The sequence below is a fragment of the Acinonyx jubatus genome, chromosome D1, assembly GCF_027475565.1.
Source record: "Acinonyx jubatus isolate Ajub_Pintada_27869175 chromosome D1, VMU_Ajub_asm_v1.0, whole genome shotgun sequence".
NCBI classification, from domain to species: Eukaryota; Metazoa; Chordata; class Mammalia; order Carnivora; family Felidae; genus Acinonyx; species Acinonyx jubatus.
The window spans coordinates 86,856,393-86,884,022 of NC_069390.1; the positions used below are offsets into that span (position 1 = coordinate 86,856,393).

The 27,630-nt window shown below is 42.5% G+C and overlaps 1 protein-coding gene across 3 annotated transcripts in view; it reads left to right on the forward strand.

Annotated features, from left to right (window-relative positions):
- The first annotated feature begins 1,165 nt into the window (after positions 1-1,165).
- The window catches only part of PRDM10 (PR/SET domain 10), a 100,858-nt gene continuing 74,393 nt past the window's right edge, over positions 1,166-27,630 (forward strand). Inside the window, exon 1 of one of the 3 annotated variants that reach the window (XM_053203862.1) lies at positions 1,166-1,445. The gene's annotated coding sequence lies outside the window, so the exon portion shown is untranslated. Of the gene's footprint in view, positions 1,446-24,384; positions 24,665-27,630 lie in introns of those variants that run through there. The other 2 variants (XM_015067259.3, XM_053203861.1) reach the window with 2 other exon arrangements.

The following is a 27,630-nucleotide window of genomic DNA, read 5'->3' on the forward strand; positions in this document are numbered from 1 at the left end:
ATAAACGAAACAGTGAGGAGGACATTGCTGAATGAATTTTACAGATTCCCCTCCCCACCAGTGGGTGTTTTCCAGTCTTAAGTCTTTTGCTTAGTTGTGCTTTCTTCCCCTTCTTGGTTAGCCAATTAGTTTAGCAGTTTTGTATGTCTCATCGTCATGAACACCCTCTATTCGTTTGAGTTCCAGCGTGGGAGGTACTTTTACATGTAAATCTGTCTTCAAAACAATGTAGCAAGGTAGATGTATTGGAAGGGAACGCTGCCTGAAGGTTCCAAGGTTCAAAGTTTTTTCGAGATTTAGTTGCCATTCTTATTCAGGGTGTGTAACGAGGGCTGGGCGTCTTGCTCCAAAGCTTGGGCTCATTTCTGTGCACTTGGCTGCCCTTTGGGGAGGCAATTTTAAGGGATGGTAGGATGTGGAAGCCTGAGGTTAAGAAATGAGTGATTGAGTTGCCGGTTCATCAGTGTTGGATAATATTTCGTGTTTCTGAAAATCATTTCCTTTTTCAGAATGGGAATGGGTAAAGGAGAGATGCAGTGAGGGGCTCCAGGGTTGGGCAAGGACTGAGCAAAGAAGCAGTCGCGCGGTCAGAGGTGGCGCCGCCATCAGCCCCAGAAGGAGCGGCGCTCGGATCGCGCTGCACTCCGGGAGGCTGGAGCCCGAGGCCCAGGAAGGCGCTTGACCACCGGTCGAGGCCCGCGCCGCCTTCGGAGTTGGCGCGTAGCATCCGTACAGCTGAGCCCCCGCAGGCAGGTCGGCTTCAGGTGCAAAACTGTGTGAGGGAGCCAAGCAGGAGCACGCCCGTAAGCCGGCGGCGCTCTCCCCCCGCCACATCCCCTGGTGCGGCTGCTCAGCACACCGAGCATCTCGGGTGCGGGGGGCTGGCTCGGCCCCTAAGAGCACTCCAACCCGTCTAATCCGGCCACCGAGGTTGAACGTTTCCCCACCTCCGCGGCCACGGGACCCTCAGGGCCGGCTTGACCCTGAATCCTAAGAGTCGGCTTTTCTGATTGGCTGAGAGTACAAACGCAAGCGAGCGCTGACTGAGACCCGCTCTTTGATTGGGTTTTAAATGAACAGCAGAGCACGAAATAAAGAGGCCTTCAGTCATTGGGCCATTGTGTGAATCTCCTTTTGGCTTTCTCTGCCGCCTGAATAAGCGTCTCAGGATCTTCGTCATGAGTCTTAAATCTGGGCCTGTCAGTTCGCCCCAGCATTACTCGTCTCTAAGCAGGGCATGGGGTTTTCGGAGTTCAACCAATCATATGACGTCGAGATCAGGTTGCCAGGCAGATTATGCTAATAAGGCCCCGCCTTTTATGCTGCTCCCACTCTGCGGCGGGAAGAACCACCTGGAGGTGGCGGGGGGGGTTTGATTTCCATCACCCCTAGGGAGAGAGGATCGGGGACCCGCTGATCTTCCAGCTCCCCTCACCCAACGTCGTGTAAGTACCTAAAGGATTAAGGGAACCGGATAAGCCAGCGTCCAGAGTACCCCATCGACTGGGAGGGTGTTTCGTCTTTGCTTAGTCCCACCCAAAATGGCGCCAAGCTCTTTCCGCGTCTCAGAGCCCGGCCGGGGCCAACCGACCGCGGACCCGGGTGGGGGGGGAAACTGATGGTGGTGGTGGGGGGGAGAAATCCCGGCGGCACCGCCCGATGGTACAGTCCAGCCGGGGCTGGGACAAGGCACCTCACTCGGGGTGGGGGGTCAAACCATCTGCACCTTCTAAGGGGAAAGGGGCAAAACCCCCTAAAGGAGCCCCTCCTGGCGCTGCGTTCAGCGATGGCTTCGGCGCCTCTTGGCCCCTGCCTTCCCCGCGCGCAGCCTCCCCTCTGCGACCCCCGAGTGGCTCGCACGCTCCGCCGGCCGCGCGCACCTCTCCTCCCCTGCCCGCGTTGGTTGGGCCGGGACGGCAGTTGGGCGCCCTGCGCGCTCCTGCGGCGGCGGTTGGGCCGGCGCTCGGGGTTCGGCGGCCGCTCGGGGTGCGGCGGGCGGTCTCCACCGGCCCGATACCCGGGGGGCGGCGCGGGGGTGGCGGCGCGGTCCGGGCCTCGGGGCCAAGCGGGCGGTCGGCCCGCGTGATAGAGGGCTCCGGCGGCTGGGGCGCCCCGCTTTGTCTCGTGAGGCCGCGCCACCCACCTGCCATTGATTGCCGGTCCCCCCCCAGTCCCACATTTACAAGCTGGCGTCGCCGGGACCCGGGGAGGCCGGGCTTGGAGGGGCGTGGGGATGGCACGTTTGGGTCAGTCTCGGTAAACAGCGTCCCGGGGTGGGTAGGGCGCAGGCCGAGGTCAACCTGCGCCCGGTGTTGCGTGCAAAGGCGTGAGCCCGAGGCCCTTTGCGAGCGGGTTGGTTGTGTGTAGTTCCAGCCGATCGTCAGCTTTCCTTAAGCATTTCTAAGTCCGCAGCCAGGTGTTAGGTACTCTACCAAGTAAGATGAAAACGCGGCGCTGTTGAATTTTGTGTGCGGGCGTGTTTAGCCTTGTTTGGAGGATTTGTTGGATTTAAATTTTCAAACAGTGTTTGTGTACATTTAAGCACAAGGAGGGCTGCTGGTGGTGCTGTCATCGAGGATTTAGTGTGCGACGAGTCCCACCCAGCTCAGCCCTGTGCCTAAGTCTGCGCCATCGTCTGTTCAAATCTTGTCCCCCCAAATTCTTGATCCTCAACAGTACTTACCTTCATTAAAAACCAAAAGAATCACTCGTGACTGTACTGTGGCCTCTTTGCCCGACCCATTCCTTTGACATCACTCCACCTTTTGCAGTAAGCTCTTTGAAGGCAGGAAGGTACGCTGTTTTGGGTAGTCTTCTCCGCACTCCACACCCACTCCCCCCCACCTGAGTGGTTTGCACGTTCAGGAACCATACTTCTATGTTGCCGTCCAATTCAGAAAACAAAATTGCCTTTGTTGGGGGCAAAGCCTTGTTTCAAGCAGTGTTGATTCAAACTGGTATATTTAGAAAGTTACTTCTACGTTTACTTTTTTCGTGAATTGAGGTGAACTTGACAAATGAGCCGTTTTAAAGCGAACAATTTAGTCGTCGGTCTACATTTTAAAGTTTTCGACCAAGACATTTTTCCCACCTTGAGACTCCTTAAGAGGAATCAATTAAGATTGATTTATTCCTTGAGCATTAAACTGCTTTCTGTTTTTCTAAGTGAAGCATTTTTTAGTTTTCTAATGTTTTGCAGCACAAGTATTAATGTGTGCATCTGTATTGTACGCGTGAATATAATCAGGATTCTACTACAGACAAGGCATGGGCCCCGGATGCTTTCTTCTTAGATTACTGTGGTATAAGGGAGAGCCTGTCGATCCAATATAATCCTGTTGATTGGCACTGCCTCAGATTCCACCTGTCTAAATTTTTTCTCCCTAGTTTTGACAATAATACGTGATCATTGTAGAAAATGCAGAAAACCTAGGAACAGTATAAAATAACAACTGAAAGTAAAATTACCAGAGATAATCCGTGCTGCTATTTTCAGTGTGCTCCAAATCTTTTGTGTGTGTGTATGAAACATTTTTACAAACTTGGCATCGCATATGTGGTTTTTGTATCTAGTTGCCGTTGTTTTTAGTGTAGATCGGTACCCTGAGGACTTCGCTGATGATTTGCCACATGCAGTTTTCCCCATTACTTGAAGGGGCATCATGAAATCCTCTGAACTGAATTACAGCGTTTGATTTCTTTTACTTTTTACAAACGTATCCTGATGGGATGAGTTTCTGTAGAACAAGCAGAATTGATCAGAGTTGAGAAATACTGAGCTGTCACTTCGGTTTGCTTAATTTTACCTTTTAAGCACTAGTCAACACATCGTGACTACATACTTTGATTTGGTAAAAGCGATAAACGGTGAAACTCTTGTTTGCAATGTTTGAATGGTTTAGTGAGAGTCTGTTTTAAAATTGAATGCTGATGTACTTTGACCTATTACCACATAAAATACATAGTGTCCGACCCTACCTCTTGCCCCGAGAGTGGAGACACACCCTGTCCAGCAATTTATATGTGTTTTTACAGGCAGAATTTACTGATTATTGTCTAAATTTATCATAAGTACTTCAATAGATTAGCAAATAAGAATTTGATCTGGTGTCTAGATCTTAAGACCCAGTGAGTTAAGAAAAAGGAAATGGGGGCTCCAGGGTGTCTTAGTCCGATGCGGCTCAGTTCTGGGGCTCCAGCCCTGCCTCAGGCTCTCTGCTGTCAGCTCAGAGCTGGGTTCAGATCCTCTGTCCCCCTCTCTCTCTGCCCCTCCCCCATTTGCGCGCGCGTGCGCGCTCTCTCTCTCTCTCTCTCTCTGAAAAATACATAAAACATTAAAAAAAAGAAAAGAAAAAGGAAACGTTTGCTACCACCAAATCTTTGCTGAATGGTACCTCTGGAATTCTCCTTGGGTATTGTGTGGGAGGAGGAGGGTGAGAGGGTAGCTCTGACTTCATTATTTTGGTTCTTCTCTGTTGAAGCCTTCCTCTCTCTCTCCTGGCATTTTACCGTTTACATGATTTACTTAAATCACTGCTAAATCTAGCCTCTGTCTTTTTTTGTTTTCAAAGCCACATTCCTATTTCAAGATTTATGTGGAACATTCTGAACAGGTGCCTTTCCAGTTTATTGCCTACAGCACCTTCTGTGACATTGATACTTCACTATTAGTACTGAAACATTATTTCCAATTCCCTTATCCAAATCCTTCAGAGGCTTACACATTACCTGTGTAGATTTTAAATTTGTTCAGGTTGTGGAAAGCACCTGGAAGTAGTTTTTTTGTTTGTTTTTATCTTTTGTTTTTGATAACTTTGAAATAGTTTAGAGATTACTTGGTGGGGGTGGTGAGGAAATGGGGAGGGAGGGGAGAAATTATGGATAATTCCAAATCACAATTATAGCAAGACTAGTTACAATGTAGAGGAAACAAATATCATAAAGTCAATACTGTACAATACTTTAAGAACCTCTAGTACATTGCTGAAAGGTCATTATCTGCTAAAATGGCCCATTATTGTTTGTTATTCATTTCCTAGTTGAACTCTCATTTATTTCAACATTAGAATATTGGAGCTACATGCTCCTTTTCTTGACCCATATCCTTCACTTTCTGGGTCTGACTCTCTGGTTGTGATCCACAGCCTCTTTCCGGCTGTGATCTTTATACACACACACACACACACACACACACATACACACACACACACACACATATATATATTTAATTTATTTTTTTAATGTTTATTTATTTTTGGGAGAGGGAGAGCGAGAATCCCAAGGAGGCTCCACACTGTCAGTGCAGAGCCTGATGCGGGGCTTGAACCCACCAACCGTGAGATTGGGACCTGCTCTAAAATCAAGACTCAGTCGTTCAATCTACTGAGCCACCCAGGTGCTCCATGTTGTGATCTTTAGAAGGGCTGCTCCTCGGGCACCTGGGTGGCTCAATTGATTCAACCGACCGACTCTATTCTAGCTCAGGTCATGATCCCCGGATCGTTGGATGCAGCCTAGTGTCAGGCTCCACACTCAGCTTGGGATTCTCTCTCTCTCTCCCCACCTCTCTTCCTCTGTCCCTCTCCCCACCATGTACCACCCACCCCTCTAAAAAACAAAATAAATAAATACATTTATTCAAAAAAGAAAAGAGCTATTCCTTAGATCTGTGCCATCCAACATGGTAGCCAGTAGCCGTATGTGGCTATGGAGCACTTGAAATTTAGCTTGTGCTGTAAGTGTGAAATACATGCTAGATTTTGAGATTCGGTATGAAAAAAATTCAATTTATAAAATACTATAAAGTTTAGTATTTTTAAAAATTTCTTTTTTTTAGAGAATTCTTTAAGTTTACTTATTTATTTTTGAGAGAGAGAGGGGGACAGAGAGAGAGGGAGAGAGGGAGAGGGGCAGCTAGAGGGGGAGAGAGAGAATACCACACAGGCTCCATGCTGTAAGCATGGAGCCCAACCTGGGGCTCTATCCCACAAACGTGAGATCATGACCTGAGCTGAAACCAAGAGTCAGACACTTAGCTGACTGGGCCACCCAGGTGCCCCTATTTATTTATTTTTAAGTAATGTCTATACCCAGTGTGGGGCTTGAACTCATGACCCGGAGATCAAGAGTCCCATGCTCTTCCAACTGAGCCAGCCAGGTGCTCTTAAAATACTGATTATATGTTGAAATGATAATATGTTGCATATACTAGGTTAAATAAATATATAATTGCAGTTAATTTCACCTGTTTCAACTTTTAAAAGATGTAGCTACTTAGATTTAAAATTATATGTGGCTTGCATGTATGGCTTATATGATATTTCTATTGAACTGTGCAGCTTTAGACTTAGTTTGATAGGGGTGGGAGTGTTTCTAAGCAGTAAGCTGTAATAAGTAATTACCTATGTATTAATTAATATGTATTATTACATACACTTAGTACTTAATATGGAGTAAGTAATAAGATAATGTATTATCTTTTCCTTTCTATGGTTTCATCTAATAGATACTGCCAATGTGTACATGTGTCTGATTTTTTTCTTAGTGCTTATGATAGCTCTCTCAGACACATTATTCTTTTGAAGAAAATCTTAAAACCACCTCCAGATAATTGAGTTAACTGTTGAATTAATGTATTCAATTAATCATTTGAACTTAAAATGATAAAATGGAAATCTGTTGAGCACATAATCCATTAAAAAAAAGTTGAGCTAAGCATAATCAGCTGAATTTTCTCAAACTTGGTCTGCTACTTACTCATTGATTTTTATAATGAATCACTTTTGCAAAGATTTAAGAAATATTTCTAGGCAAAACTTGAAATTGAGAAAATCAAGCTCACAGTTCTTTTTCTCCTATGACTTGGGAAAAGCCCATGATAATTTGATTTCAATTGTGGAACATTTTGGACCACCAGCTCATGGGACAATTGTCTTTTTGTTTTGTTTTGTTTGTTGTTTTTTTTAAAGTAGGCTTCATGCCCAGCGTGGAGCCCACCATGGGGCTTAAACTCACGACCCCGAGATCAAGACCTGAGCTGAGATCAAGAGTTGGATGCTTAACCAACTGAGCCACCCAGGTGCCCCTGCGATAACTGTCCTTTTAAACACAAAAGAGTCATAGCCTACAGATAAAATCATATCCCTTTTACACCTATAATTGAAAACATTGAGAGTTTTGCCACAACTTACTTTTGTAGAAATATTTCCTTTTACTACCCTGTATGGAGGTTTGATATGGTGTAGCATTGAACAGCATGGGCTCTGCGGGGAAAAGAACCTAGATTTATAGACTAGATTCACTTGACTCATCTTGGGTCCATTACATAATATCTGTAAACTTAGTTTATCAAATCATTTGGCTAGTTTCTTAATTACTATTATTTGTTAATTTTTTAAAATGCTTATTTATATTTGAGAGAGAGAGAGAGAGCGCGCAAGCCAGGGAGGGGCACAGAGAGAGAGAGAGAGAGAGAAAAAGAGAGAGAGAGAATCTGAAGCAGTATCCAGACTCTGAGCTGTCAGCACAGAGCTGGACACGGGGCTCGAACTCAAAAGTGGTGAGATCATCATCTGAGCTGAAGTCGGATGCTCAACCAACTGAGCTACCCAGGTGTCTTGACTAGTTTCTTAATTGTTAATGGGGATAATAATAGTATCCCTCTCATAGTCTCAGTGTGAGGATGCTTGTCATTAATTAGTACGGTAGTATAAATAGCTCAATAACAAAGCAAATAGTGATCAGTGGGTCAGTATCTGTTTGCCGATTTTGGACCCTCTGCTTCAGCCAAACTGGTCTTCCCACTGTCCTGCAGTATTCTGGAGATTTCCTTCAATGTTTTCACTCCTTCATTTCTCAAATGGAATGTTTGTCTTCTCCTTGTACATCCCCACTCCCCTGCCCCCAACCCAGCCTCCTCCTCCAGTTCTGCCTACCAAATTCCAATCCATCCTTCTAGAGCAGTTGGTTGGTAATTTTTTTTGTTTTTTTGGTAAAGAACCAGGGACTAAATATTTGTGGTTTTGTGGGCCATATGGTCCCTGTTACAACTATTCCTTCACCCCTGTCGTGTGAAAGCATGGCTGTATTCCAATGAAACTTTATTTATGGGCCCTGAAATGTAATGTAATATAACTTTCATGTATGATGAAATACTCTTTTTTTTCTAAGTCTTTGCAACTATTTTAAAATGTAGAAACCATTCTTAGCACACAGGTTATATCCAAAAATAGGTGTCGAGCCACACTTGGGCTGTAGTTTGCCAACCTCTATGCTAGAGCAAGTCGAAAGCACATAGTCTTTGCTCACTGAGGACCTATTTGACCATGTTACTTGGAAGTGATCCTTTTGTCTCTGTCCTACAGGATTTTTGTACTGCTTTGTAATTAATAGTACCATTTAGTGAGTAATTAATCTGTATCACGTAGCAATTATTTGTGCTTATGTCTTGTTTCCTAAACAAAAGTGATGGATACTTTTTTGCCTCCCTGGTCATATAGAATGTGGTACAAGAATGCCTTTTACTTACTGGATTCTAAATGTTTGGAGGAATAAAGCAGTGAGTGTAATTAAGGTATTCAAAGTGATTTCTGAAGTTTTCTTCCCTTCAAAATTATTTTTTTTAAGTTTATTTGTTTTTGAGAGAGAGGGAGAGAGTGTGTGAGCATGAGTGGGGGAGGGCAGAAAGAGAATGCCAAGCACGTTCTGTGCTGTCAGTGCAGAGCTGGATGTGGGGTTCGATCTCACGAAGTGTAAGATCATGACCTGAGCCAAAATCAAGAGTCGGATGCTTAACCAATTGAGCTACCCAGGCACCCCATTTTCTTCAAAATTCTTATTTTTGTGTGCAAATCTCTACCATTTTCTTAGCGTTGCTTGAAGATTTTGAGGCCAATCTGTTGGGGGTTATTTTCAGTCTTGCTACAAACCATGATTGTAGGCAACCTTAGTCTCATGTCCTTCTGATGGTGGAACACCTTTGAGTAAATGTTGCTTTGTGTTTTTGACCAACCATTTTAGTTGTTTTCTAAGGAATTTGTTTATGTTTCATCCTTAATGTGTGACATTGACAGAATCATATTGTAACTACTTTACAAATGGAAAAAAAGGAGGCAATATTTGCGAATGATTTCAGAGTGGTGGGAGCTAAGGCCAGGAGCAAGGTGTGTGGGTTCTCAATCCCAGACAACAGTGTGTATATTAACAAGATTTCAGTCTCTTACTTATTTATTCATTCTGTCTTGAAGTTGATGAATGAAATTATTCTGCATTGTAAGTACTTCATACATTGATAACTATAAGGACCTACAACCAGTAGGTGTTTAGGCCACTTGTTTATGTGACATATAAGTTTTCTCAACTACATTAAACCTGCTGAGGTGAGATATGACATAAGTACAAAATGATAATTCTAGAATTAAAACTAAATTATGGGGTGCCAGTGGAATGTGTGACTCTCGATCTCAAGGTTTTGAGTTCAAGCCCCAAGTTGGGAGTAGAGATTATTTAAAAAACAAAACAAACAAACCCCAAACCTAATTATATAGCTGAAATTGTACTTTGATGAACTTTGTTTTATTGAAAAATTTTAAGTATGTTTATATTCATTCTTTTATATATGAATGATATATGAGTTATCCCAAACTCTAGTCTCATAAAAAAAAAATGATATATTTTTATACATCATTTAAAAAATCATTTCTTTTTTCAGACTATAGGAGCTGTAGGACTTCTGGTTGGCTCACGCAGTGGAGCATGTGACTCTTGATTTCAGGGTTGTGAGTTGGAGCCCCATGTTGGGTGTAGAGATTGTTTAAAAATAAAATCCTAAAAAAAAAGTATAGGAGATATATTTTAAGTCTAACAAAATATGTATAAAAGACCTTTACAAAAAAATTCCAAAACTTTATCGAGTGACTTTAAGTGAAGTCTAAATAAATGAAGAAGATACACTGGGTCAAGGATTGGAAGATTGGATATTGCAGTGTGTCAGTTCTTTGGAAACAGACTTATGGATTTAATATAATCCCAGCAAATTAAAAAAAAAAAAACAACAACTAGACAAGCTGATGGGGTGCGTGGGTGACTCGGTTGAGCGACCAACTCTTGATTTTGGCTCAGGTCATGATCCAAGGGTCATGGGATCGAGCCTTGTGTTGGGCTCTGTGCTGAGTGTGGAGCCTGCTTAAGATTCTCTCTCTTTCTCTTCCTCTCCCTTTGTCCTCTGCCCCCCCCCCAAAAAAAAACAAAACCAAAAAACTAGACAAGCTGATGCTAAAATATTTGTCAATGCCTAAGAAAAGGCAAGAGACTCTTGAAAAAGAAAAAAATAAATTGGAAAAACTTCTCTACTGGAAGTCAACAAAAGCTATAATAATTAAGACGGTGTAGTATTGGCACCAAGATAGACTAATTGATCAATGGAATGCCGCAGGAGGAGTCCAGAAACAGATTCACATGCATTCAAACACTTAATTTATGACCCAGGAAGCATGGCAGTTGAAAGGCAAAACAATAAAGCTTTTAAGTTAACATAGGAGAATATATCCATGACTCAGTATAGGTCTTAAATATTGAATCTTATTGTAGATAAGATGTTACCTGCACTAATAAAATAATGGGCAGAAGTCTTGAACTGGCCCTTCAGAAAAGGAGATATCCAAACGTCTAATAAACCGATAATAAGGTGTTCATCCTTGTTAATAATTAAGAAAATGCAAGCTATAACCACGGTGCCATATTCCTGTATACCTAAATTATAGTTGGCAATAACAAATTCTGAAGCTGTGTTGAGCAATATGAATATTCACACCTGGCCAATGGGAATATAAGTTGCTATGACTACTTTGGGAAAGCAGTTTGGTATTACCTAGAAAGTAAAAAAATATGCAGTCTCTAAAGCCCAGCAATTCCAGTGTTAGAGAAATGCATATACATGAGATAACCAGAAAATATATTTGGAGTAATTAATTTTCCTGATATGAGCTGACTCAGTTAACACTGAGTATTTGAGGGCTGCTTTTTTCTGTTCTGTACACACAGGTAGCTTTTGTTTTGGTACAACTGTGAATTAATGTTATTTATATTTTCCCTTTCTGCTGAATATTTTAATACAATCTTCCATCCAATCTGTTGTTTAGTTCCTAAAATAATGCTGGGCACGAAATTGGCATTTAATAAATATTGTGTTTCTAAAAATTGTTGTTTGAATTTTTATAATTTTTATAGCTTTGTAGTTACCTCCACTCTCTGGCCCATTTAAACCTCTGTGGGTTTGGTAAATTATAACCTCTTCGGGTTCCTTTGAGATCAAGCCTAGCCTAGTGATTGCATCATCTGGTAGGAGGCCAAGGCGACAGCAGCAGGTCCAACCCAAGTGTGGGTTCTGGCAGCTTTGCCTAGGAGGATGCTGTGCAGCAGAGACGGAAATGATCAAGCTCTGGAGTCAAAGGGATCTGGGTTCAAATCCCACTTACCAGCGTTATGACCTTGGACAAGTACAAATTTTTGGTTGTTGTGAAGATTGAAATTGAGTATTTTTAAATTTTTTAAAATGTTTATTTATTTTTGAGAGAGAGACAGCATGAGTGGGGAAGGGGCAGAGAGAGAGGGAGACACAGAATCTGAAACAGGCTCCAGGATCCGAGCTGTCAACACAGAGCCTGATTCAGGGCTCAAACTCATGAGCCGTGAGATCATGACCTGAGCCAAGTTGGTCGCCCAACCGACAGAGCCACCCAGGTGCCCTGAAATTGAGTATTTTTAAATTTTTAATTTTATTTAAAATGTTTATTATTTATTTTTGAGAGAGAGAGAGAGAGAGCGAGAGAGCCTGAGCATGGCGGGGGGGGGGGGGGGGCGGGCAGAGAGAGAGAGGAGAACAGGGGATCTGAAGCAAGGTCTGTGCTGACAGCAGAGAGCCTGATGCAGGGCTTGAACTCGTGAGCGGTGAGATCATGACCTGAGCCAACGTCAGAAGCTTAACAGATTGAGCCACCCAGGAGCCCCAATTGAATATTTTTTATTTTTTTTAATTATTATTTTTTTAATGTTTATTTATTTTTGAGACAGAGGGAGGGGCAGAGAGAGAGGGGGACACAGAATCTGAAACAGGCTCCAGGCTTTGACATGTCAGCACAGAGCCCGACGCGGGGCTCAATCCACGAACCATGAGATCATGACCTGAGCTGAAGTTGGATGCTCAACTGACTGAGCCACCCAGGTGCCCCTTGAGTATTTTTTTTAAAAAGGCCATCTCACAATGCCTGGCATGTGATAGATGCTCAGTAAATGGTAATAGCTATAATTATTACTATTCCCTTGGTGTTTACTTACTAACATTGGATTTCCACAGTATACATTTTCATTAAGATGGACTATGATTATGCTGAATTTTAAAATAAAAAACTGCATCCATTAGGGGATTCTAATTTTGTGGTTTCCATTAACTACTTCACTGAATTTGCAAATGAATCCAACATGTTTTAGTCTACATCTGAATGAAATGGTTTGTAGAATGAAAGTGTTTGTAGAGTAGATACGGCTGAGATTTCTAAACAGGAATGCAATGCCACTATTTTGTTTCTCTTTATGGAAGAAAATGCTAATCATGTAGTTTTAAAATTCTATCAGTTTTAATTTGAAATATACACATTTTCTTTTTTGTTTGAAATATACATATTTTCTTGTGAAACATATCAGCTGAGAGAACCCTTGCTTATAGTTAAGAGATATTTATTCCCAAATCAATTGTTTAATAATGAAAACATATTAAAATGTCTTTTAATTGGAAGTAAAACTTTTCTGGATATACCTTCATGATCTAATACTTAACCTGGGGTGATCATAACTTTAATAGTTATTAACATTTATAATATGCTCAATACTGTTGTACTATATTGTAACTTTTTACTTGTCTTCACATTCAATATTTTCACCTTGCTCTGTACTTTAAGAAATGTCCTGGCTTGAAGAAGAAAGGAAGGATGGAAGGGAGGGATAGAGAGAAAGAGAGAGAAAGGTAGACAGAGAGAGAAAGAAAGAAGGGAGGGAGGGAGGGAGGGAGGAAGGAAAGAAAGAGAGAAAGAAAGAAAGAGAAAGAGAGAAAGACATGAAGGAAGGGAGGGAGGGAGGAAGATAGATAGATCCTGGCTTATAGAAGACAATTGTGAATACTAGACCATGCTGGCCTCCTATAGTTAAAGATGGAGGAAGTTGAAATTTGAAGAAGGTTGAATTTTGATTACAAGTCTTACTCATATGCCAGTAAGATAGAGTTTTTATGGAGACAATAACTGCTTCCCCTTGTCATCCGTCTTGTTAATCAAATGCTTGTTTTTGACCATTCTGTGTTTTATTTTTAAATTTGCAAACAAGGGACTGAGGTTGAGGAATGAAAATTTGAAAAGGAACAGCAGGTGAGACCCACATTAACCTGTTGTGGGGGAGTGAATTGGATATAAAGGGAATTACTTCAAACTAGTATCAATTTGCTTTTTGTCCTGGGTCAGCGCCATGGTCCCGCCATGGTGCTGTGTATATTTCAGGAGTTGAAGTAGCCTGAACAGGTAGTCACGCTGTTTTCTCTTGTATTAAACACATAATGTTAATTAAGGAAAATTGTGTTCCAGAATAATTTCCTGCAACCAATTTTAATAGGAAATTCTTTTTTTTAGTTAAAACAACTTAAACCACTTGAATTTAAAGAGACAGCTTAGCTCTGCCCCTGCCCTCTTTTGCTCTCTCTGAAATAAGTAAACATTAAAAAAAAAAAAAAAAGAGAGAGAGAGAAACAGCTTAGTACTTAAGATTATGCTTCTTTACATTATCCAGTAATTTATCCTAACAATTTGGGATTGTGATGGTTGAGTCATCGTGACGATGGAGAACCATCTGTAAGAAAGGCTTTTAGAGCTTCAGAACACCCATCTGCAGTCTCCTACTTAGTTACTGCAATTGCTAATTCAACAGAAGAGCTTGAGATATTTGGGCCAGATAGCTTTCTGTGTCTAGGTGTGCCAAGGCCACAGCAAGTATTTGTACCCCTGCCAGTTGTCTGGTGAAGCAATGCTACTGTTTGAAAAGGGAGCTGGGGTAAAATGCTTGCAGCTATGTAAATCTATTATCTGAAGTTGAAAAACATGGGTGCTCAATATTACTTGATGAGTCATTTGTATCCATTCGTGTCCATCGTTGAGTCTTCAAATGTTCCTCATACATCCATATTTACTTTGGAAGCTCTTTTCAAATGTTACTCACTAAGTAGACAGAACAGATTTGCTTGTTAGCAAGTGGCGAAGGGAAGCTGGAAAATCAAATACCCATCAGAGCAAGGTGGTTGGCAAGGAAGACCACCTAAATTAACAATTGCCTCAGCCATTTCAGAATTCTGACATAAATTCCACAAACATTTTAGAGAGGCTGGTAAGTTGTGTATTTTGTAAGGTGTCGGGATTCTTGCTAAGTTTTTGTTTAGTAATAAAGCGTTTTACTTTGGTTTTTTTTTAGGTGACGACTTATGGCACTGAAAGTTTGTGTATGAATGTCTATTAATGTCACTAAGCCCCAGTAAGAATTCAGAGCTCTGATCCTTCCTTGCATATTAAAGGCAGGTCTTGGCCTAATTATAATCAGTCTCTCGTATTACTTCTAGAATGATTTTCAAAAAGTGTTACTGCTGTGATAAAAGATTTTTCTTTCCTCATTTGTCCAAGGGTTGGCCAGATTTGGCTGACATCAGAATCACTTGGGGACATTTACTTATTTAGTTTTTTTTTTTTTTTTTTTTTAATGTTGATTTATTTTTGAGAGACAGAGCAGGAGCGGGGGAGGGGCAGAGAAGAGAGGGAGACAGACAACCCTGAAGCAGGCTCCAGGTTCTGGGCATCAGCACAGAGCCCACGAGGGGCTTGAACCCATGAGCCGTGAGATCATGACCAGATCCAAAGTCGGATGCTTAACCGACTGAGCCACCCAGGTGCCCCTATTTAGTTTTTAAAAATATGGAACACCACGAATCTGCGTGCTATCCTGGTGTAGGGACCCTGCTAATCTGAACGTCGTTCCAGCTTTCGTATGTGTGCTGCCGAAGGAAGCACCTCCTGGGGATGTTGAAAAACTAAAATTCCTGTGGTTCCCGCCTATGTCTGCAATGGAATGAATCAAAATTCTCAAGGAAGTGAGTGCAGGGCTGGCTCAGTTGGTAGAGTATGTGACCCTTGATCTCAACGTCATGAGTTCAAGCCCCATGTGGGGTTTAGAACTTACTTAAAAAAAATTCTCAGGAGTAAGGCTCTGGAATTTGTTTCTTTGCCTAGCTCCCTAGGTGATTCTGATAAAACCAGTTCGTGAACTTTGGGAATTGTAACTCTTTTACAGGCTCATCCTGTTCCAGACTTTTCTCTCTCAGTACGCCCTGAGCATGCCCTCAATTCCTCTCAAGTCTGGAACTTTCTTAACCTGTTTTAATATATATATATATACACATATATACATACATACAGTAATATATAATATATAACAATTACATAATAACATAAATATTATGTATGTACACATATGTCAAAGTTCTTGATGTTTATTGCCAAATTGCTTCCTAGAAGGTCTGCACTGATTTAAATGCTCATCTTTCTTTTTCTTTTTTAAAAATGAGTTTATTGAGGTATCATTCATATACTATACAATTCACTCATTTAAAGCATACAGTTCAGAGGATTTAATATATTCATAGAGGTTTGCAAGTGTCACCACAGTCAGTTTTGGAATATTTTCATTACCTCCAAAAGAAATTCCATACCTCTCAGCCATGTTCATTCTGCTGCCTACCTCTATTCATTTGCCCATGCTGCATATTTCCTACAAGTGAAATCATTCAGTATTTGGTCCTTTGTGAGTAGCTTCTTTGACTTAGCAGAGCACTTTGCACCTGGTCCTATCAGACATGCCATACTACAGTACTTTCCTTACTGGTGGCTACAAATAATTCCAGTTTTTTTTTTCTAAGTTTATTTATTTATTTTGAAAGAGAAAGAGAGAGAGTGCAAGCAGGGGAAGGGCAGAGAGAGAGAGAGAGAGACAGACAGACAGAGACAGAGAATCCCAAGCAGGCTCTGTGCTCTCAGTGCAGAGCCTGACATGGGGCTCAAACCCATGAACTGTGAGATCATGACCTGAGTCGAAACCAAGAGTCGGATGCTTAACCAGCTGAGCCACCTAGGCACCCCGTTTCAGGTTTTTTTTTTAAGATTTTATTTTGTTAAAAAATTTTTTTTAATGTTTGTGTGTGTGTGTGTGTGTGTGTGTGTGTGTGTGTGTGTGAGAGAGAGAGAGAGAGAGAAAGAGAGAGAGAGAGAGAGAGAGAGAGAGCATGAACAGGGAAAGGGCAGAGAGACGCAGAAGGAGACACAGAATCCGAAGCAGACTTCAGGCTCTGAGCTGTCAACACAGAGTCCAATGTGGGGCTCAAACCCACGAACTGTGAGATCATGACCTGAGCTGAGGACAGATGCTCAATGGACTGAGCCACTCAGGCACCCCTTATTTATTTTCAATGTTTGTTTGTTTGTTTGTTTGTTTATTTAGCGCCTGTGTGCACCCGCGCACCAGTGCAAGCGCAGGAGGGGCAGAGAGAGGGGGAGAGAAAGAGAATCCCAAACAGACTGAGAGCTGACAGTGCAGCTCCCACGAATGGGGCTTGATCTCATGTACCATGAGATCATGACCTGAGCTGAAATCAAGAGTCAGACACTTAACCAACTGAGCCATCCAGGCACCCCAGTTCTTCCATTTTTGATAAACACAGTCATCAGATAGAAGAGGAAATGTTTTCCGCAGTCTCATATCTTTGGGATTGCCCTCACTTTCCTACTGAGGGAGGCAGCCAGCCAGGCCTTGAGGGATCAGATCCTGGGCAGAGGGGATGTTTATGAAAATGAGCCTAGGCTTTCTGCACCTGCTTTTCCTCTTGGACCATTTTTTAGTTCTTGGGATGTATCAGGAGTCTAAGAAGCTGGTTAGAAGGGGCTTGCTGAGAAGTCTGAGAGGCAGAGAATCCAAAGAGATTTAGGCAGTCTCTTGGGACTGGAGAGATAAAGATCCTAGTTGAAGGCAGTCATAACAGGAGGGCCAACATTTCAGAGGCAAGGAACACACAGAGAGGTGAGCCTGAGACTAGCACTGGTTTTCCTCTGAAGGTATTCACTGCTAAGCTCTCCTGGTCAAGGGGCTAACAAGCACAAAAGCAACAGAACAGAAGAGCACGGATTTTGGTAGTCTCACATTGCTGGGGTGATAGAAACTGGAACTCAGGGCCCACCAAGGACAAACCTTCCTAGGTAACACCTCAAAGTCTCTGCTGCAACTCCCAGAAGGTCAAAGCTAGGAGCAGACCCAATCTTCTAGTTTCATAGACTGCAGAACAGCCAGGGGTCAGCTCCCTGGGACTTAGTGCCCTGTCCTCCCGCAGCCTGCCACGGGATGGGTGGATCGTGGAGGAAGGTGGTAGCTACCTGTGGGAGAGGGCACCATGAGGCTTTCAGGTGGTGGTGGTGTTCTGTTCCTTGCTCCACCACCTTAACTGTGTGAACATCCCTCAAGTTGGACGCTAATGATTTGTGCTCTTTTCTGTAGGCCTGTGATACACTCTGCTGCTTTGAGGTTCCCTCCTAAAATCTTGTGAGAGGAGAATAGAGGACTCCTGATAGACTCTCTTTGAAATTGCTTTCAGGTTTTACCAGCCAACTAGCTATTCTTTGTAAAAAGGAAAAGGCAGACATCAAGGTTTAGCATTCTTTAGAACTCACACTGAGTGGTGGTTCCTTTTGAACCCTCAAGGATTTTAATGTAGACTTGTGGGCTAAGACCCCCAATAAGACTCTTAGCCAAGGTTTTTCTTTTCTTTGAGGAAGGAGGAGGACTCATTGCCTGGTGGGAAGATTTCTGCATGGGAAGTAGAATGGCAAAGGGACAGATAAATGGAGTGGGAAAAGAAGGCCAAGGTTACCATTTCAGTTCTGCTTCATACTGCTTGATACACTTCATTCCTTGCTTGTTTTTGTCATCTTGTGTTTTTAATTTTTATTATTATTATTATTACTTTTAAACCTTAGTTCAGTTCTCTTCTGGTTACACAGTGTTGTTCTTGATGACGGCCAGAAACGAATTAGGAAAGTTTCTTTAGGATATATTCTGCCATGGTTTTTAGACTGTAACATCAGGCTTGTAATATTAAAAGTGCAGCTTATTCTGAAATTTGTCTGCCATCATTGCTCATTTACCCAATTTCGGAAGTTTTTTCTGGAGTTTTTTTTCCAATGGCATAAAATTTTACCTGGAGGGGCACCTGGCTGGCTCAGTTGGTAGAACGTGTGACTCTTCATCTCAGGGCGGTGAGTTCAAGCCCCATATTGGATCTGGAGCCAACTTGAAAAAAAGATAAATGAATAAACTAAGATTTTATCTGGAGGAGTTTTTCTGCAATCTTGAACTTTTCATTATTTGCTTCACTGTTAACACTTATAACAAATATTAAATGTGAACGGTGTCAGTAAAAATACCTGGAGGACCCCACTGTTATCACTGGTTAATTTTTTATCTTTACCCTCAGACCTCTCTGGTGATATGGAAATATTCCAAATGCATAACAGCTTACTTAGAAACACTTTTTACACTTGCAACCTAGTCAGAGGCTTGTTGTTATTACATTTTAAGTTTGTTGAAAGCTTTTATGAGAGCCGAGTTTCCCTCATTATTTTTCCCCCTGCTCGCACCTAACTGGCTTCCCTGATTATTTACTTTCTCAGAAACCCTTAGTTCCGTAGGCATATTTTCCCTAATTAACATTGTGTTTATTTTACTTCATTGTGGAATTAAAAATAATATTTTAGTCCTGTGACTCTGCCCTCAAGCATGGGTTTGCAATAGCCCTTTAGCTGGGGCAGAGGGGCACAGTAGGGTGGGGCTGAGCCCTGGCAAATAGAGGGGGCTCAGGCTGACCAGACCCACGGCTGGGCAAATTATGCCACCTCTCCCTGCAGTCATTTCCCGCTCTGTGAAATGGCACACAGTGTGGACTTAGTCTCTTCCCAGGGTTGAGGTCAAGAGCAAATCAACAGCGTCTGTCGGGGCGCTTGGAACCTTGCTGGACGAGGTTCTAGTATTGTTCTTTTAAACGTCTCATTTCTAGTTTTTCTCAATGTTCCCAATTTGTTGTGAATTTTTAAAATTGCAACACTCACGTGACAGCTTGTTTAGACTTCCCCTTCTCAGCAAGATTGGAGAATTTGTGCTGAAATTTGTATAATTTTGGGATTTGCCCATCGCTACTTAGGCTACCAGTTCCTGTTCCTCCTTTAGAATGGAGTCCAGTACTTTTTGCTTTTCTTCTGAGTTCCGAAATGATCTCTCCCAGAAATCAGTTAAATGTAAAATCTCTACTTGCCATTCTAAGTGAGTGAACATAACAGAAGCCCTTTATTTTCACTCCACTTGGCCTAATTTTATAGCTTTCGAATTTAATACTACACCTCAGTCATGGAGTGGTTAGCAGCTGTTCAGAGCGCTCGTTTATGACTCTGTACTGTTGTTTTCTGAATGATGAAGGTATGGGTTTTAAACAACTTCATTGGGTTGTTGTGCTATTAAATTGATTCACAAAGTGATAAGTGGTCATTGCTTAGACTAGTGACTATGGCATGGAAGGCACTCAATACATGTTAGCTATCCACATATCCTGTCCCCAGGGTTGGCCCTGTGCACGCTGCGCCCCCGGGCCATGCCCCGGGCACAGTGCCAGAACCAGAGGGCTATGGTTAACAGTAGACGCTCCCGTGGCTGGTGGGATAGGGAGTTTCCCAAACTTTGCATTAAAAAACATGGTGTAAAACCCAAGATGAATCAGGACGGGGGGGGGGGGGGGGGGGGGGGGGGGGGGGCTGAGATCCAAGAAATAAATCTAGAACCAGAGTCAGGGAGTTTGTGGGCTAGGAAACCAGGATGTGAGGGAAAAAAGGAGCAGTTGAAATAGGTCCACAGGGCAGCCTGTACTGACTGGGCCTTTAATAGGAAAGTGAACTGAACTTAGCTTCCTTTGTACCCTCTCACCCACCCACCCTGCTCCCCCTAAAATGAAAGTCTCAGAGGTCTCTCTTGTCAGGGAGGTATTTGTACCAAAGAAGTGGGAAGAATGAGACTAAGGTTGGACAGGACGTTGGCAATAAGAGCAGTCACTTCTATTTATTGTTCACCTACTGTGTGCCAGACATTTAGGGGGTGCTTTATATGGCAACTATCCTGCTAGAAGAAAAGAACAGCTAATTGGCTGTCAGGAATTCCAGAGACAGGTGTATTGGAAGTCAGCCCCTTTGACCTGAGCTGGGAGTGATTGCAGTGGTGACCTCAGGAGTGCAGGTTCAATCTGGCTGGACGGAGTCCATTGGAGGGCAGGGTTCATCTTGGATGGGAGAATCGATTAGGGGCCCCGAGTGACCATGGTGTTTCTTCATGGTCCTGATGTAAAAGGGACCAGTAGAATCCCATGTCCGGCATGGTGGAGATGGTTGACCATTATTACTACTGCAGCCATATGGTATACTTTTATCTTAATTTGTTTTTGTGGTAAAGTATACATAAAATAAAATCTGCCGTTTAACCATTTTTCAGCGTACACTTCGGTGGAGGTTAAGTACATTCACAGTGTTGAACAACCATCATCGTTACTCATTTTCAGAACTTTTTCATCACCCCACACAGATACTTTACCCATTAAACAGTAACCTGCCCAGGACCTGGTAACCTCTCTTCTACTTTCTGTCCCGATGCATTTGACTATTCCAGGTACCTTGCCTAAGTGGCGTCCTACCATATGTGTCCTTTTGTGCCTGGCTTATTTCACTTAGCATAATGGCTTTGAAAAAAAAATTTTTTTTTAAAGTTTTTATTTAAGTCATCTCTACACCCAACATGGGGCTTGAACTCATGACCCTGAACAAACCGAGATCAAGAGTCACATGCTCCTCCTACTGTACCAGCCAGGTGCCCCCTTGGCATAATGTTTTTAAGGTTCATCCACCTTGTAGCATCTGTCAGAATTTCCTTCCTTTTTAAAGCTGAGTAATATTTCATTATATGTATAAACCACGTTGTGTTTCTCTTTTCATTTGTTGATGGCACCTAGGACGTTTTTAAGAGCAGTGTTCTGGGCACTTTACCAGGGTCCCATTTGTTCCCAAAAGGTCACTGTACTTAGTAGTCTGAGAATGGTGGGAGCCTAACAGGTGTCTCCTCCCCCAAACCTGACTGTAACTGTTGGGCGTCTTTTACCTCAGGAAATCTCTAGCATGGGAATAATCTCATGTTCGGCTTTCCCTTCTAATTCTTACCCAGTTAGCTCAGAACAATCAGATTCACTTTTTGTCTTTGGCTTTTCTTTCCCTTCTCCTGCCCATCCCCCGTCCCCCCTGCCTATTTTGCTTGTTAGTTATTCCTTTCTTAGATTTCTCTCCACCCTGACTCTGTTTATTCCTGTGTTTTCCTGCCTCCTTTCCTCCCAGTCTTATCGCTGTCTTCTGGAATACTCGTATCTCCTTCTGTTTCCTTGTTGCTTTCCTCTCTTTTCTTCTTTTCTTGCCTTACTTACTCCCTTCTCTCTTTCCCCCAGTTAATTTCTTCTTGCTCTACCATTTTTAATTTATGGCTCAGAATTGACCCTAATTATTACCTCTTTCATTTAACACCTAAAGTGCTGACTATATTCTAGTGTTCTACGCACTTTGCAGATATTAGCGCCCTTAGTCCTCTTTACACCTCTACGAAATAGATCCTGTTCTTGTTTCTGTGTTATATACGATGACATTGAGCCACAGAGAGGTTAGGTAATTTGTGCAAGGCCAACCGTTGGTGAGGGGTGGAGCCAGGATTCGAACCCAGGAGTGTGGCTCCAGCCTCCTGCTGTTCCCTAGCTCACGAGCAGAGGGGTTTTGTAGTTCATGGTCAAGTTAAATGTAAACAATGCTTGTCCCACCAAGCTCTAAATGTTTACAGGTGCCATATCCAGAAGTCTCATTGTAGCAAGGGCGCAGGGGCACAAGAGCACCTGGCCGGGGGTCCCAAACAGGGCACGCTGCTCACAGCTGTTAGAATCCAAAGGCAGAGAGAACAGTGGTGGGGAAACAAGAAAGGAATTTATTTCAGTGAGGCCAACACTGGGAAGATAGTCCAGCGTCTCAAAGACTGTCTCCAAAGTGCCAAAAATAGTTGCAGGTTTATATAAGGAAAATGTGGGGCAAAGCTGGGTGGGCACGTGCAGGTGGGCAGGAAAGGTCAGGTCAATCATTGTCTTGGGGTCAGTCACACTGAGTCTTGTGTCTTGCTGGCCCAGGGCAGTCCTTACTTCTCGAGGGGGCAGGTTCGGTTCCCATCAGGGAAGGTTATGCTCTCAGAGCCTTCCATCCGCTACAAAAAAGAACCCAACTGGAAAGTTTAAGGTCAGAACAGAGTCAGTCAGAGTCCGTTTTCATCATCTTGTATCTTTACAGGAGTCTTTACAACTTTTATCTTACACTATTTGAACCTGTATTTTTTTCAAGTACCATGATTTAAAAAAATCATTTAATCTTAATTATAAAGGTGAAAAGTATTTTGACAAACTTATTTTCTAAAGAGGTAACTGATTTTCCTTAATACATTTAGTTTTGTTTTCTAGCTTTGTTTAATCACTGACATCTGACATCATAACATAACAGATGGTTCCTTAAATTTTTATTTCAGCTAAATTTATGTTATTTCAATTAAATTATTAGTAAGTGAACTTTTTTATTATCCAGGGAATCAAAATATAGTACGTAACATAACTTTAAAGGAAATACACAAAGCATTGTCCATTAATTTAAATTATCACCGTTTGGAGTGTAATCCATGTCTAAGTTGCTTTTTGTCTTCTACTCATCTTTACTAGGAAGGTTTCTCTAACTGGGGAGTCAAGGACAATAAGCTTAAAAAAAAAAAAAGGAAAGCTAAGATAAACAGTTTTAGGCAGTGTAAGAAATCTCTGCCTAAAGCATCTTCTAAATCTTTTCTACATTCAGTCCAGTGGGGGCAGTGGGGTGGAGGGGTGGAGGGGTGGAGGGGTGAGAGCCCTACAAGTCACAGGCTCTGCTTTTTGCGCTCTTTATTTGCTGTGTGACTTGAAGTGATGCACCTAATCTCTGGTTTTTCAGTTTGTCATCTACAAAATAGAAGTTGCTCCAGATGGGTGGTTCTCAAACTACTCCCCGACACCCCGCCCCTTCTGGCCCAACACTAGTGCTCTACAGCTGTACCAAGGTGTTCTTTCTTTTAAATAAAAATAAAGGGTACAATTTTCTTAGTTTTGAGTTTTTACCACATGAAATCTCATTAACCCTTTGTTGCTGTTTCTGTCAGTTGTCTTAGCCAGCACTAGGAGGTCACAAAAAAGTGGCAAAAAGAAAAAAAAAATCGGGGAAAACTTGGAACCCTAGTCCTGCTTAATTGATAGGTCTTTCTTTCTTTCTTTCTTTCTTTCTTTCTTTCTTTCTTTGAGGAGGGGGAGGGGGAGAGGGAGGGGGAGAGGGAGCATCTTAAGCAGGCTCCATGCCCAGTGCAGAGCCGGACATGGGGCTCCATCCCATGACCCTGGGATTATGACCTGAACCAAAATCAAGAGTCCTATTTGATCATTTTTGAAAAAATTATAAAGTGAGGTCAGATGTGATTTTTATGTAGTTTATGTAATGGAGTTATTTGTGCTGGAATCATAACACAGGTGAAGTGTTCTTAGTTTATAGGATGAGAAACAGTGTAGAATAGTGGCCAAACACATGAGCTTGGCAGCAGGATCGCTCAAGCTCATATTGAGCTCTCCTACTTACTCTCACTAGCTCTTACTAGCTCAGTTGCCTGGACAAAGCATTTAACCTCTTTCTCAGTCCTTCACCCGTAAGGTGGAGATAATAACATACCTACTTCATGATTATTGTGAGGATTAAATGAATCAATGCATATTAAGGTGCTTAGAACATGCCTAGCACATAGTAAGTATGTTACAAATGTTAGCTATTGTTATTCTGTAACAAATGTATAAATATCTAATGGTACTCAGCCAAGAACATTGATTTCCCGAGCTCTTTTAAACATATTTGAGAGCCAAGGGCCTGGAATTTCTCTTCTTGTTCTGAAATTCTGTTATTCTATGTCATAGAATTGGATTCCTATAATCTTCTTGCTCCCTTTTTATAACTTAGTGCCTTACTGAACATGTTTTTTCTCTATACATAGAGTGAAGTCACTTTTTTCATTTATCAAGTAGAATCTAATCTTAAATAGGGCTTTAGAAGGGTTTCCTTTCTGTTTCTTGACGCAAAGGTGTTTTTATATTACATACATTAGTTACAATTGTTATCTATCATTAAATACCTAATATACTTTATTCTTTGTCCTTAGGCTGAAGAATCTGAAGCTCAGATAGAGTAAACAAATTGTCAAAAGCTCTAAGTGGCAGATCCAAGATTCTAAGCCAGGCTATCTGACTCCAAAGCTTGCCCTGCTAGAAATACAGCAAATCTGAGTTCCTATTCCAGTTGCTGTAGTGTTTATGGAAACTAATTTAAAGCAAGCTCAAGCAGCTCTCCTTTAAGTGGAGACTAATTTCTATGTGAGTATTCTATTTTTTTTTTAATGTTAATTTTTGAGAGAGAGGGAGTGGGGAAAGGGCAGAGACGGAGGGGGACAGAGGATCCAAAGCAGGATCCACACTGACAGCAGCAAGCCCAATGTGGGGCTCGAACTCACGAACTGGAGATCATGACCTGAGCCAAAGTTGGACGCTCAGCTGACTGAGCCACCCAGGCGCCCCTCTATGTGAACATTCTTGAGGGATGATCTTTTTATACAAGGGTCAGCTGAAGTCACCGTGTAGCTGTTCATACTCGTTCAAAGAAAGGTGAAAGATCAAACAATGACCATAAGCAGTTGTTTGTGTATCAGGTCAGCGAGCCTCTGGGCCCAGCCACATTCTGCTTGCCCCAGAAGAACCTCTTGTCTGTGCACACTTCTGTCCTCACCCCGAGGGGAGGCAGCTAGCCAGTCTCCTGCCTGGCCTGTGGTCTCTCTGTTTGCCACCCAGCCTTCTTGTGCTACCTTGAGGATTCCTCACCTCTGGCAGCATCGGGCTGGCTCCTGTGTTCCTGCGTGGCAGTGATGATAGGTACAACGTGGGCAGTGGGAGCTCAGGGAAATATTAGGGCGAGATCTACACAAACACTCTGCCTCCTCCTCCCCTTCTGTGGTGACTGGTCCCCTTCTGTTCCCCTCATGAGCCCATCCACAGCTCCTTCTCCGGACTGAGACTCCGCTTCCTCCATTTTATTTCTCACACTTTTTATGTTCACTTTGCAAATCTGTCAGTCTCCCTCTAGCTTCTTCCTATGGTGTGTCTAGTGTTGGATTTCAGGGAAGGAGCCAGCAGTTTATGATAATTAGTCAGTTTGTAATGAGCCAGGAAAGTTAATTTGTAAGTGCACTGTCTGGAATGTGGGACAGCTCTTTCCGTATGAATAATGATGGCATATAAGGTGCCAGGCCAATACAGAAACTGCTGTTGAATTCTTAATGTTTCTGAGTTTTAATAATGTACCAATAATCCTATGGAATTTAATCTCTGTGTGTAACAGCATTTTATTTTTATTTTTAATTTTTTTCTAGTTTAAAAAAATGTTTATTTTTGAGAGAGAGAGAGAGAGAGGGAGAGACAGAGAAAGAGAGAGCACATGTGTGGTGGAGGTGTGGTGGAGGTGGGGGGAAGGGCAGAGAGAGAGAATCCCAAGCAGGATCCGAGCTGTCAGCACAAAGCCTGATGCAGGGCTTGATCCTGTGAACCATGAGATAGTGACCTGAGCCAAAATGAAGAGTGGGACACTCAACCCACTGAACCACCCAGGTGCCCCAATAACTATGTATAACAACATAGTTAAATGTATTTCTTTGTTTATTTATTTTGAAAGGCAGAAAGTGTATGTGCAAGTGGGGGAGGGGCAGAAAATGAGGGGGAGGGAGAGAATGCCAAGTAGACTCCACGCCATCAGCACACAGCCCGATGCGGGGCTCCACCCCACGAACCCTGAGATTGTGACCCGAGCTGAGATTAAGAGTTAGACGCTCAACCAACTGAGCCACCCAGGCGCCACTGTATAACAACATTTTAAAGTGAAATTGTGTTTCACTTTATAGTTCAACCCTTATCTTAGGTACACATCTACCTTTGAAGGCAGACCTGTGCCTTGTCTAACACCTCTACATTCAGGTGATGAAGTGAGAGTCTCTCAACTTTAAGTCCTGGGCAGTTCTAGAGTAGTGGCTTCATTTAGCACTCTAGGCCCAGTGGTGGTGGGAACTAGGCTGGTGGATGATGAGGGGTATGGCTCAGGGGTGAATGGCAGGATGGGAACTCTAGGAAGTAGGAGGAGGGCAGGCATTTGGGGAGGCTGGGCACAGTAGCACGCTCCATTGACCTGTTTAGACCCAACCTTATTAGTGAACTGGCTGGAACAGCAGGCATGTATCTTTCCTTCTTCCTTCCCCTTACTCTTCAGTGTGGTCAGTTTTTCATGCAAGTATTACTGGGATGAGCTGGAAATTGGGCCGCCTGTCTCCTCCACCAGACTATGAATGCTACAGGAGCAGGGTTTTTGCTCACCTTTTTATGTGTTTGATGTTCACAAAGCATGAAAAAATATTGCTGCCATTTCTTGAATGTTCATCATTATGCTATGTTATCCCAAGTGTTACCATGTTTTATTGAATCTAAGATGTCTATGGTAAGATACGTAATTGCTTTATGTATTGTTACAAAAGAAAAGGCCTTGCCAATTAAATTCTGATACAAGTGCTTTTGCCGCTTAGAATTTTTATTATATACTTACTGAAAGAGCTCTTGTAGATTTATTTAAACATGGATTTTTATCACGTTGCTCTTATGCACACATAAAAGGGAAAAATGTAAGTGAAATAAATTGATTAAGGTATTCCCCCAATTTTATCACTTCCAGAGTCTGACTCTTCAGAATCTTTTTTGACTCAGAGTCATTGATGTATCTCTGTGTCATCAAAAGTGTTGGTGATGCAGTATTTCTTAAAAGAAGGCGTACTGTCTCCAGGAATCTCCTCCAAGCAGCTAGTACCCATTCTGGGAGTTTTAATCCCAGTGTTTTTTCACTCGATCTGTGGCAGGCTAGTGTTGTCCGTATCTCAGTAATAACAGTGCATATTCATTGCCATCACTGTCTCCCCAGGTCCTATATTGGCCCTTGGTTGTTAAGGTTATTTTCCCAGTGATGAATATTTGCTTCCCTAATCAGATTTATGCTTAGCTGCTGTTCCCATGCCTTTCAGTTTTAATGCCAAATTATAGTGTAATCTTTTTGAAGACATTTAAAATGGCAGTTAGACTCAGGGCGTCCAGTGCTGACAACATCATGACTCAGTGAAGCGAGGACAGAGCTAATGAATGGCTGTGAGCAAGGTCACACACAAGCAGGCAGTGGCATCCACATCCTGACTGCCACCTGGAAGATAGTGGCCACAGGACACAACAGTTGTAAAATGGATTCAGAAGTGTTAAAA